This window comes from Teleopsis dalmanni, chromosome X, assembly GCF_002237135.1.
Source record: "Teleopsis dalmanni isolate 2A chromosome X, ASM223713v2, whole genome shotgun sequence".
NCBI classification, from domain to species: Eukaryota; Metazoa; Arthropoda; class Insecta; order Diptera; family Diopsidae; genus Teleopsis; species Teleopsis dalmanni.
In genome coordinates this window covers 41,334,368-41,348,206 of record NC_051848.1, presented here as the reverse complement: position 1 = coordinate 41,348,206, position 13,839 = coordinate 41,334,368, and the positions used below count along the sequence as shown (strand labels likewise).

Here is a 13,839-nt window from a genome sequence, read left to right as displayed (position 1 = left end):
TAAAAATTTAAGACTGGAAACCTAAAATCTTTTATAAAACCGCTGAAGCCGTAAACAAACTAATGTAACTATACATTCAACAATATATTATCAAAGTAATAATATAAGTTTATAATTATATTTATTATATCAACATTTTGATTTGAATTTAAACGTTTAATTTTGTATATGTGAGCTAAAGTTTAGTTTTTATTTTAATATAACTTCAGATATGTATTTTAATCATAATTTGTATTTAAGGTGCAGTCCAAATTAAACAGAATTTTTTTACAAATATATATTTGAAGTGAGACTATCTATTGGCAATTACATGTCTACCTCATCATTACTTTTATCCCATGTCATATAACTATTTCAACTCCACCCCTTAGTGCAATGTCTATGTACTTGCTTTCGGATCAACGTTTGGATGGCTACAATAACAACTTCCGTCTCTGAATTTATTAAAACTGGTCTTGGACGAGGCAAAGAAACTTGACCACTTCAACGAGTCAGTACTTGTTTTGTTTTTATTGATAAATTTTTTGTTTAATTTTTAACTTTCGATTACTTCCCGTATTCAGTCAGTTTGGCGCTAAATTGTTATTGCTGATTAGAAAAACACGTTTTTTGAACGCCATCTTGAAACCTTGTCACTTTGAACGCAACAACTACGTTTCTAACTACGTAAATATCATGGTTACTCTATACACAACTATTTGCATATTGTAGAATGATAAACTTTATATAGTGTTATGGGAATAATATACTAGTAATATTATTTATTAAACAAACAAGTCATTGCATTATATTTTAGAGTCTGATTTCAGTTGTTTTTCACAAGATTATTGTTAATTTTATTATTAATATTAGGATAATCTTGCTACTTTGGCAAAATATCTAGAGAGTTACAAATTAATTTCAAGTAAATAAAAATTACACCAAAAGTGAATCACAATTAAAAAGCTATTCCAGATTAAGCAATCGAAAACGGCATAAGTTTGCCTTTCAGCTGCTTCAACTAAAGCTATACCTAGTCAGCATAACGATATTGGTGCTGACAGGTCTCTGTGTGTAGGAATAAAATGTAATGAGACTTGATGTTCCTAATAACTTTTGTCATGTTGCGGACTTCCAGTGGATGAGATCTGACCTTATATATCAGTGTCCATACTTGTCCAGCAAAAGATTAGATATGTTTGCTCTCCTTTTCCTCACCTAATTGGCAAAGCGACTACCTTTCAAAGTTAAGGATAAAATCAAGTTTAAAAACTTTTACAGTTGGTTTAGGTTTACTTTAATGGAGAAGTTGTATTCGGTTTCTTCTGTCAGCGTTTAAATAATTCTTATAGACTTTCTATCAACGTGGTTTCATAGTTTTTATTACTTATTGCTCAATTATTTAACAGTTAATTTAAGTGTGATTGAATCATATAGAAGAAAGTGTTAAAATGTTTTATATAAATAAAATATTAAGACATGGTTATACAAAGTAAATCCATATATAATTTTTGTACTTTTATGGACTTAATCTATCAACAAATGAACGCCTATTGCTACTGTTTGACGATGTTGCTCCAAATTCACTAAAATATATATTCTAATAAGTATTCTCCTCCACATTACTTTGGGCCATGCGCGTTTTCGTCTGCCCTGTGGATTTCATTCCTGCATTGGCAGTGCAAATGTTACCGGAGTACCTATGTGTTTTAGCAATCCGTATTTATACGGATGTGATTTATTTTTTTTTTATTACTTGTATGCTTAGTTACATTATGTTTGTGTATCTTTCAAAACAACATGAGGACATCTTACTTACTTACTTATGTGGCCATAACAACCCGTTACCGAGTTTCGGCCTGACGCAGCATGTCTCCCCAGGCGCCTCTGCTGCGTGCGCGCCTTCTCCAGTCTCGTATATCAAGTCCAGTTAGTGCTCCCTCAACTTGATCACTCCACCGGAGACACGGTCTACCTCTACGTCTTCTTCCGCCAACTACTGCTTCAAACACCTTTTTCGCCGGAGCGTGAGGACATCATATAAATAATTATTTATACTTAGTTTTATAAGGTGAAATAATTTATATCTAGTCTTTTTCAGATCTTCTGGAAGAGATTTAACATATCGTGTTATTATTATTATTGTTAGGGGATGTGGCACTGCGACCATCGGGTCTATTGTGCCCCCTTCTGGGCTAAGAGTAGGTCTTTAAGGCTTGTTGCGTCAATTAAAAGTAGTATAGAACCTACTTTACAGAGTTTTATTGCCTCTTCCGTAAGAATACACATTCCTAGGAGCCTATAACGTATGTGCATTAGCGCAGGGAATTCTAACAGCACATGTGTGGCCGACTCCTCATTCTCTTTACAGAATCTAATATCGTGTTATATATAAAGTGTTAAGTAAAATTAAATATTGACACGGTGCTCTTATAGTAATAATAATTTGATGTAACACTTCAAAATTTAGGTTTAATAGAATAAATCATTGGTTTAAATTTAGATAGATGAATAGAAGTGTAATAGGTGTTTAAATTTATATTTTGTTTATAAGCTACTCTATTACTATGATTAAATTTATTGAAACTATTTCTTTCCAATATTCAAATACATTTATTTTCTGAGTAGTGCTATGAACCACCCAGAACAGAGAGACAAACATAGGGAACCTGAAAATGTACCAATATAGGATAAAATATCATAATGCCTAAGGACAAGGTGGATGTAAAAATATGACGGATTGAGGGATAGAGAGAGTGAAATTTAAAAAACAACTTAAGTTAATGTAGACAAATATCTTTACATAGATATAAACTATTAATGAATAAATAGTCGCAAGGACATTTAATTAAACATGGTAAGAATATATTAATAAAAAAAATAAAATAAATTTATTATTTTGGACTTTTTTGTTTATATGTATTAATTTTTTTTATTACAGCTGCTTTCAAAACTGGAGTCAAATTGAAATCTTTCTATTTTATCAATACATTAAATTATTACACTCATCAATAGGATAGAATCGATTAACTTGTAAGAAATCAATGTGATATAGCAATGCTATAGATCGTGAATTTCATTAGCCCACGAAAATCTGAAAGATTTATTATAAGCGATGCTGTCCAAAGATATTGGCGATAAACTACAGATTATCAGCTTATACCTGAAAGATATATATGCATACGTTCGCTACTCTAATTAATTATATTTAATGTTTTATGTACAAATGTATATATATTTTCTTTCTTTGTTTGATGAAATGCGAGTTAGTGTCTCTAACTCGATAGAGTCTGTGACTACTTAAATAACACATTGTAATGAAAGCTTTGTTGGATTCTGGTAGTGAGTCAAAATAAATTAATAGAAATATAGTTTGAAGTTCAGCATATTTTTCTGATGCAATTCTAGGTACATATATATATGTAGTTTCAATAGCCCACATTTTTTAAGAAATTGAGAAAGTTAAATAACATTCACATTATTTGCAAAATACTTTAAAATTAATTGAAATTATTTAGAAATTTGTGATTATTGAAAGGTGTATTTGAATAATATGTGCATATTAAACTTAATAATTACTTAAATATACAATTATAATATAATAAATATAAATTATATACAAATCAAATAAAAAAAGCTTTAGTAAAGTCACGAAATTATTCTATTACACTGACTCGTGAATGAATATATATTAAAGTATAAACTTAATGATGTTAGTGTTTAAATAATTATTACATATAGTTTTATTAACTAATTAATTAATTAATTGTAGAAATTTTATATTTTATTTATAAATTTATTTGCAAATTATTTAGGAACAAATTGTTTAATATTTTACTTATATATAGTTTCAATGAATTTATAATATAATTAAAATATTTAGTATTACATTTAATTTATAAAATGTTATTACATATCTTTAAGTAATTTAAACTAAATTAAGAGTTAAAAAAATCAATATTTTTTTAATAATTTATTTTTAAAAAAAATATAAAAATTGTATAATCATAATCTCAATAAACTTAATTAAATCTATCGGTTTTAAAACATATTTTACTAACATTAAGTAATTGCTTGTATTAAGTTTTGTTTTGATTATTGCGGCTGCTACTAATACAATTTAGAGTTTCAATATTTTGGCTTTTCTGGTTTTATACTAAGCGGTACATAACTATTGACATTATATACATAAACATTAATTTATTATACATCATTATACAATTATATACATAACTTAACACGCTTGGTAACCGAGTAATATAGTAATAGCGCGAAGCGCCAATAATATAATACATGTCAAATACAAGCGTTACTCTCGAGATCGTGTATACCTCTTATATATTTATTGAGCATTATTTAGTATAACTTCAATAACTTGTTTCATATAAATTAGTAATACATATTAAATTAAAAATTATTTCAAAAATTATTTTTTATTTAAAAAATTTTAATAATACACTAATTCTTGATAAGTTCAACTAAATAATTATTTTAAACAAAGTATGTAATTTTTTATGATTTTAAAATTATCTTAAAATATATTAATTAATTTTTGTATATATTATGATCAAAAATCTGTTTCAAATAAAAGTATAATGCGGATATTTATATATTAAAAAACATTTTATAAATTATTATTTTTTAATCTTCATCTTATAATCTATATAAAATTACAAATAGCAATTTTTTTCTGTACAATTATATACTATTCTTTACTATTTCTTGATTATAGTTATATTTAAAAAGTTTAATATACATTACAAAAATTAATTAATATAACAATTGTTAAAGTATTTTGTATATATTTTGTACTGAATTGTATCACATAAATTATTATATTTCCGTTTAAATATTTTTATAGTATATATTTAAAATGTTTCACAATGAAAATATTTTTTAAATACAAGAATTTATTTTTATTTAAGTAACTTTTATTTTCAATATCTTTTCTTCTTATCTTTACATGAGAATACAACTTATCTATAATAAATAACTTTGTCAAAACGATATGAGAGAAAATACAATATATGTGGGATACTTGATTCTAGTGGATCGTAGCAATACGACCACGGCTTACACTCCGTCCTTAGAATAAAAGCCAAAATATCAATTTTTAAGGAAATCCTAACATAATATTATTAGAACTTTAAACTATATATATATATATATATATAATTATAATATAATATATATATGAATTATATATACAAATTATTTGTGTACATGAATATAATTTATGTATAAAATTGTTAATATCTACTTCTGGAAATTTATGTATATTATAAATATGTATAAATAAAATAAATAATATTTTATAATTTTTATATTATTTATATAAGATAAATAAGATAAGATTTTAGTATATTAAAATTTGAATGTAATATATTTTTATATTAATGATCTATAACTTATAACTGTTTGATTTAAATTTAAATAAAATTTGCAAATTTGTTTTGGTTTTAAATGATTTATACACAATAAGTAGTTATTTTAAAATTAAATATTAATTCCTATAAGATAAGTAAATCTATTTTCGAATAGAGAAATGTTGTTTATAAGGCGGTTGTTTGGATTGTTTTCAAATAACTAATAAATTTTAGACTATCGGTATAAGCTTTCCCCTTTTTTAAAAAAGGTTTATGTAAATATGTAAAATAAGAGCTTGCAAATTAAGTTTTATTTCTATTTTTATTTGTATGTAGTTGTCTATATAAACATCGTAGACGTTTCGAAGTTCATTTGACCTATTTCTCAGTGTTGAGTATTATTAAAACCCAGATAAACTTCGAAACGTCGGCGATATTCATATATGTAAATGACTATTTTTTTTTTTAAACAGGAATATATAAAAAGTTACCCTGCCGATGGCTAAAATGTCATAGCTGTAAGCTTTATATATATAATATAATTGTTATAAATGTCTATAAATACTACTATATATTATATACTATATACTACTACTCTACTATAAAAAGTTATAATGAGTTTTTTTCAAATTTTTTTTATTTATTTTACAAAAACTTATATTAAATAATTTATTGAATTGGTCAACAATTTTTTATCAATAAAAATTATTTTTAATATTTCATCGGTTACAAAATATATAGTTTTCGTGAATATTTTGTCCGTTAGTTAACAATGTTAATTAAAGATTTTTGTATTTCATAATGTTTATCAACTTTTAGGCAAATGTGTATTAATTCTTCACTAATATATTAAATAAGTTAGGTTATGTTATTGATGCCATCGCTCTAGTACACTAACACTTTTAGACCCGTTATTATTGCAATACCACTGCTAATACGACATATTAACTGTTTCAACTTGCGATACCATTTTTAGTCCCCAATAAACACGAGATTGTGTTTAATTTTAGTGTTGAATAATTCCGAGTTTACTATATCATATATATATGTATGTTCAGTATTAGATATATAACCAGCCGTTGGTATCGACAGACGGGAACGAAAATTGAATTTAAATTGGAGTAAAACCAAAAGAAATTAAATCTCGTATATGCTTTTTGAATTTTAAATATTGTATATTATATAAATATACAATATATATGTATATTAATACATATATAGAAAGTTAAAGATAAAGAAGAAGTTAAAAAAATTTCTGTTTCATTAATGTCGACTATAATCTATAATCATGATATTGATTCATATAATTATTTAGTAAATATTGAAAAGTGAAGTATCATATATATTATTTATACTATAAGAAGTTGTTTATAATATTTTTATATGCTTGTAGTTAAAGTAAAAATATATGCATATATACTTTTAGTTGAGTCTTCAGTGATGTTTTATATTATATATATCAATATTTCGGTCCTTTCTCATTAAAGTAATGGTCTAGTGTAATTTTTGATATATTGTTCGGGTGATTAATTATTTTGAATTTCTACTAAAAAATTTGGTATATTGGTTAAATTTTTATTGACCAATATTGACCAAAATTTTTATTGAGAATTTTAAAATTGTTTAATACTGCATATATACAGTGATAGCTTGGAGTCTCAGGTATATTAACTTTTTAATTAAAATTCTTATATATATATATATATATATATGCTTGTAAATATCTATTACTAATGATGTGGTCAATCGCTTTTACTCACATTACTAAAATTAAGTAATGCTATTATCTTCCTGAGTAAAAGTTAATTCAATTTGTACATTTTTATGTTCAATTTTGGTTTTTTCAACTAGAACACCATTTCTGTTGTTTCGAGAGATATATTACATAAAGCATAGATGCTCCATAAATTTGGAGCATAGGGCATCAAAAACACTTTTTCGTCAATAGTTCGGTTTGTGCTTAAGGTTTATTGGAAGCTAGATCAAGAGACTTCGCTTCGGTTTTCGTTGAAGGACACCAGATCCTGACCGTATCGTTCGTTGCTCCTTTTTGGTAATCATATTGTAATATTTTCTTATTGTGTAGTTGATTAAAGTCTTAAGTTTAATTCTTTAAGCGTAACTTGAAGTATTTGTAATTCTGTTTTAAAATTAAAAAAATTGATTTTGTCTTTAATTCTTATATACCATAGCTTCGGTTTTTAAAAATGAGGGCATTTCCCAAAAAATATTTGCTCATTTTGAATTTTAATGTAAAATCTTCCAAATCAAGTTGCTCTTTGTTTTTAATTTCGTGAGAAGTCAACGTTGTCAGATATGCGCTTTAGTGTAGGCAGGATAGGATATAGCCCCCTTATAAAAAGCAAAAAAAAGATCTGTTTCCTGAAATATCTACTATTCCATACTTTCTGAAATTATTTTACTAGAAGAAAGTCTTCGCGTTCAAATTTATCTACTGTTGCTACACAGTCTGCCTCATATACACATGTCTAAACCTTAGCCTTTTGAAAAATTTTTTTTTTGAGCACGCTATTCTTATATGGGCGTTCTTTTCATTATGAAATATTGCTTCCGGCATATTTTTAGGAAACGGCCACAGTCCTATAAGTCTATCTTGACTATGTTCATATATATAGTTGTTCTTAATTTGAAGTTTACTTTTTTTCGCTTCTTTGATATATATGATGAAAAATACGTAACTGCATTAAAAGGGAAAAGTGAAATTTATATGGGGTTCGTTTTCACTGAAGTTCGGATAGGCTTCCTTATCAAAACTTTAAAGAACGAAAAATTCATAAAGGTGCAAATAAGTGAGCTAGTAGCCCAGGTCCTGACCTCTGTTAGTTAACTATCTCATAACGATAATTTTACTTATAAACTTTTGTTTCTGATTCTTCGATCTACAAACGTGTCAAGTTTTGCTAGCGGTGTCCTATAGTTTCAAAGTAAAGACAATAGAAGTACTTTGAGAGTGTTATCTCAAGATTAATTACTTTATGTGTAATTTCAAAAACAAAAATAATGAGTTTTATAATATAGGATTCAAGTTTTTTATTTCCTGAAATGGTAAGGTTACTCATAAATTTTAATCATTAGTACTTCCAGAGTGGTGATCTTGACGTGATGTACCTCAAGAAAATAAATAAGAATTAGGTATTATATTTAAAAACATTTAAAAGACCTTATAAATAAAATGAAATTTTAAGGAAGAATTAAGTTCCAACGAAAAACTGCTTTTAGAGACAAGCAATAATGGACATGATGCTAAATAATAAAGAGACACAAATAAACTGTCAGCTTTTTTGTAAAAAAAAATAACAATATATCCAAACAGATTCGCGTGACCAACAGAGGGTGCAACGTACGCGATAAAAATAAAATCAATAAAAAAAAAAACTACCTCGAAATAGTATATGTAGATTTGTGGGGCCAGTAGGGGCAAAATACCTTTGTTAACAAAAAGAAAAGTAAAAATTTAGGTTATTTGTAGTTAGAAAATTAAATATAATTACTTAAATTTTTTTGAAAAGGAAATAGTACACTTGGAAAAACTTGAAAGTGCCGATAAAATCATATATAGCATGTTGAATAAAAGAAGATAATAGATAATGGCAAACTAAAATGAAAACATTCCGGTCATTTACGAGGAATTAAGATTAGTAGTGGGTAGTAGTTCTATGGATTGATAACGGATTTTTGGTAAATCCGTTTGGTCGTTTAAAGTGGCACAACGCCTACAGTATCTAGACGACCGAAATTGCATGTCAATTAAGGAGCGAGGGCTTTCAAAATATATCTAATTGTCGATAAGAGGCTCAGTTGAACACCACTTAATTCAGCAATAATTATAATTAATTAAATAATTAATTAGTGATTTATAGTTAATTGTAAAGTACGAGTACTACACTATTTTTGGTTACCAGTAGCTGTTGAAATAGCTTTTTGCCAGAAGTTCTAGGAGAGTGTTCAAGAAGATAATGCCTTCATTGTCGGTACAGATATTTTGATACAATTTTTTTTTTTTGAAAATAACTACAAGAATTTTCCAATCTTATAAGTAGGTGTGAAGACTTCAAATTTTCTGTCGAGGTGAAAACCCTATATTTTTCGTTTAAACACTGCTATTAAAAAAATAGTTATATTCCGATTTTAATACAAACTGTTCCATATAAAAGCGATATTCGTAAGTATTGTACGGATATTGAAAAGGAATCGGGTTTAGGATTTTCACTTTCAATAATAATGATATATAGTATAGGGTGTCAAATAAAAATCTACCCTTAATTAAGTAATATTTAATTAAGAAATCTATAAGATAAATATATATAAGAAATCTATCTATACAGGTACCTTAGAATTGTTTAGCTGGACTTATCGTAAGCAAGCTACTGCTGATAAAGGAATTGTGACCGGTTTTTGCCTCATGAGTAAATTATCATTTTATGTATTAAATAAATATAATCAATTATACTCGTATATGTTACTTATGTTATTCAATCTCTCTAAACGTTCTACTCCTGATGAAGTTTTGTAGCATCATGTTCTAAGAGGGAACTTATTTAATCATGTATTTCGTTAGAGTATGAGTTAGGCGATGATAGTAACTTTTATTTTGAAAAATCAGAAAAGGAGTTAAAAGTTTTCATCTTAAATTTTTTCTTCTATATTTTTAGCAGCAGGCTAAATCCGAACTCAGGATAAAAAGTATATATAATACATATAGCCTATATATTTAATTTTTTGATTTGGAAAGTAAGGTATTGTGGTTAATTATGAATAGTATTAATGTTGTGTTTATATTGCTTGCCTGCAATATGAATATTTAGTCTTACAATTTTTTGGCAAGTCCTTTGTAGAGTTTAATTGTCTAATCCATTTCTAATCAAACTACAAAAAACATTTCTGGTAGGGCATTGAGGGGTTTTTCACACGTCCACTGTATGTTAGTTATTACGATATTCAGTAGGTTTGAATTTACATGATTTCAAGAAGTAGCAAATTGAGTTCAACAAGGTTTTAAACGGTATTTAAAAAAATTTTGTTACAATTTACTTTGGTAACGCTTTTTGTGTGACGATATTTTAATGATACTACTTTTATGATAAATTTGCTATTTTTGTGACGCTCATTTTGTGATGCTAATTTTGTGTTCCTGCTTTTGTGATATGGAGTAATGTGCAATTTCTGTGATAATAAAGCATTATTTTGAATGTGCAGTTCTATGCAATGATCCATATTATGCAGGTCCAATAATTTCTTGAAAAGTGTTATAGTGACTGTGAGTTATTATCAATTATTTTCTGGTTATGCGCTGCTCACCAGATATTATTTAAAAAATTTGATGAATCACTTCGAATGATCATAAATAAAGTTTAGGACGATGGCTGATATATAACTTAAGTGTTCACTTAAGATTGAAGTGAACACTTTAGTTGGTACGATTATTTGAAAATGGGAAAGGTGTGACCGATATTAGTTTGCATCTGGTAAAATAAAAGTAATAATGGATTATGAATCATAACGTTGATTGGAACAATTTTTATATATGGTATGTGACAATAAATAAAATTGGATCGATCACTATAGTCTGAAGCCAAATTGAAATGTAATGAGGCAGTTGTAATGAGGCAGTTGAGTCAATAGCAATCGAAACAAGCTTCTGAAAGTGATGAAAAACCAAAATTTCAGCTGAGTAAATTTTGATTCACCGATTATCTTTAAGAAATAATAAATAGAAAATATTATTTGGCTGTTAAACGTTACAACTTTAAGCTCATCTACAGCAAATTATAAAAAAGAATAAATTGTACTCTAAACTTCTGGATCTACTAAAATAGAAGTTTATGTTAACCTTTTTATTGAAAGGTTAGAATGAATGTATTACTTTTAAAGGAATATGTATATATATACTGTTGAATAAGTCCTTTGCTTAAAAGTTATTGCCTCATTCGTAATCCTACGAAGTTATTAAGGGATTCGTCATACTTGTCGTGCACTGGGTATAATCATTCTGAAGAAATCTTCAGGAAAACAGTACTTAGAACTGACACCTCATGATGTGATTAAATTAGACGAAACATCATTCCGACACAAAAACAAACAATTTGCTTTAATTTCTTTCAAATTAAATTTATAGCAGATACTATAGATCATACTATAATAAAAATACTATAGTTTAGATCAGGGCTGTACAGACCATAGAAGATAGCGGGCCAATTCAAATCAATAGATTAGAGGGCCGCAGAAATAATTACATACGTTTATTTATTGCCATACGAAAAATGGCAATAAACGATTTTATTTTTAATATATTGACTTGTGGTTGAATATATTTTTTTTTTACCAGTTATATAAAGAAATATATACTAAAGCCTTTACCACTTAAGTAAATTAACTTGAGGTGTAATCAATTATTTAAAACATGTTAATTCGTTTATTTGGGATATAATTAAAATAAAATACTATGATGTTACCAAAATTTAATAAAGAAAAATTTACCTATTTGTGGTAGATTAGCAACATGTCGCGGGAGGCACATATATTATTTTTTTTTTTTTTTTTTTTTTTTTTTTATTTATAATATTAAGTGCATTAAGTACATGCTTTTTATTGCACTATCTTAAAAACTAACTTAAAAGCTAACAAAATATTTATTCAAGTACAATTTATTTTGAAAATTACAAATAGTAGAAAATAATAAAATTGAGTTAAAAAATACAATTTTGCTATAATTTCAAATTGGATATTATTATATGATATAAAGGAAGTATAAAAATTAAACTAATATTAACATTTAATTTAAAATAAAAATAATAATTTAAATAAGTTCAGTTAACAATAACTTTTTAAAAACTCTTAAATCACATGCATTTCGGGTTGAACTTGGTAAAGCGTTCCATAATCGAATTGAATGAATAAAGAAAAACCTAGTGGTAGCAACAAAATTAAATCTTGGAATTATGAAAAGAAGAGATCTTGTGGAACGCATAGGCTGCAAGCAATTATAAAGGTACTCAGGATATTTAGAAGTTTTTAATTGGAACAGAAATAGGCAGATTCGAATATTTAAATACTGCTCAATGTCACAACCCAGTATAGCGTTTCTATAAACTGTTAGATGATCAAAACGTTTAAGGCCGTAGACGTATCTAGTACAACAGTTTACTATTGTTCTCAGTTTAGCAAGGGACTCGTAGTCCAGTTTACAGTACACCAACGCGGCATAAGTAATTATAGGCAATATTAGTTGTCTGACCAATAAGCCACGGACATGGACAGGGGTATACTTAGCAGATAAATTCAAATATCTGAGGCAAATAAATGATTTCCTAACGACATGATTGATATGATCAGAGGCATGTAGCTTTGAATTCAAATTAAATCCTAGACATTTAACTGATGCACTATATTTAATAATTGAGTTTCCAATAGCTACCGATGGTAATTCTTCTAAGTTTAATTCAGACCTACTAAGCGGCAATATGATGGTTTTATCTGCATTTAGCAGCATATTGTTTTCAACCGCCCAGCAATGTATGCATGTTAAATCTATATTGATCTTTGTGACAATGTCATTTAAATTATCACTCCGACACGAATAATACATTTGTATATCATCGGCATATCCATGTAGCCTCGAAAATTGACATACTGAGAAAACGTCATTAATATAGATCGAAAATTGCAATGGCCCAAGAATCGATCCTTGAGGAACCCCAGAAGACAGAGGTTTAAAATTTGAAAATTTATTATCAGTAACTACTGACTGAGATCTCTCAGTTAAATAACTAAAAATAAATTTAGAAGCTAAACTGGAGAAGTGGAACTTATTTATGAGCTTTCGACAGAGCAAAGCGTGATCAACTCGATCAAATGCTTTTGAAAAATCTAGAAGGCATAAGTAAGTAACCAAATCCCTATCATAACTTAATCTAATATCTTCAAGGACTTTCAGCAAGGCAGACGCACAACTATGACCTTTTCTGAAACCAGATTGATAAGGAGATAGCAGATGAAAAACGTTTAGATGATTACGAATCTGTTCAGACATTATAGCCTCACACACTTTGGAGAGAGAAGAAAGAATACTGATAGGTCGATAGTCAGAAACTAATGAAGCATTAACTTTTTTCTCAGTTGGAATAACTTTAGCTTGTTTCCATGCCACTGGAAATGTAGAGGTAGTAATACAATAGTTTATAATATGAGTTAATGGAGATATTATAAATGGTGAAATGAGCTTTATGAATTTAAGAGGAATTTCATCTAGCCCAACAGCATTAGACTTAATATTCATTAAATTCTTAAAAACAATATCTTCACTGACGCAGTAAAAACTAAAGCCTTTATTAGCGTCAACAATATTCATATCAAAGAATACTGAAGAAGAGCTACCATTATCCTCTACAGAAGAAACAAAGAAGTTATTTAGAGCATTTGGGTCCATATTGCATATATTTTTACTTTTTCTTGTAACCCCAAGCATTTTGATATT

The 13,839-nt window shown here is 27.2% G+C and overlaps 1 long non-coding RNA gene across 1 annotated transcript; it reads left to right on the top strand.

The window, feature by feature from the left end:
* On the top strand, nt 1–3,163 carry LOC119662787. The gene is made up of 3 exons (XR_005250901.1): nt 1–64; nt 2,608–2,836; nt 2,921–3,163. It is a non-coding gene; the product is annotated as an uncharacterized LOC119662787 (long non-coding RNA).
* The last annotated feature ends 10,676 nt before the right edge of the window (nt 3,164–13,839 follow it).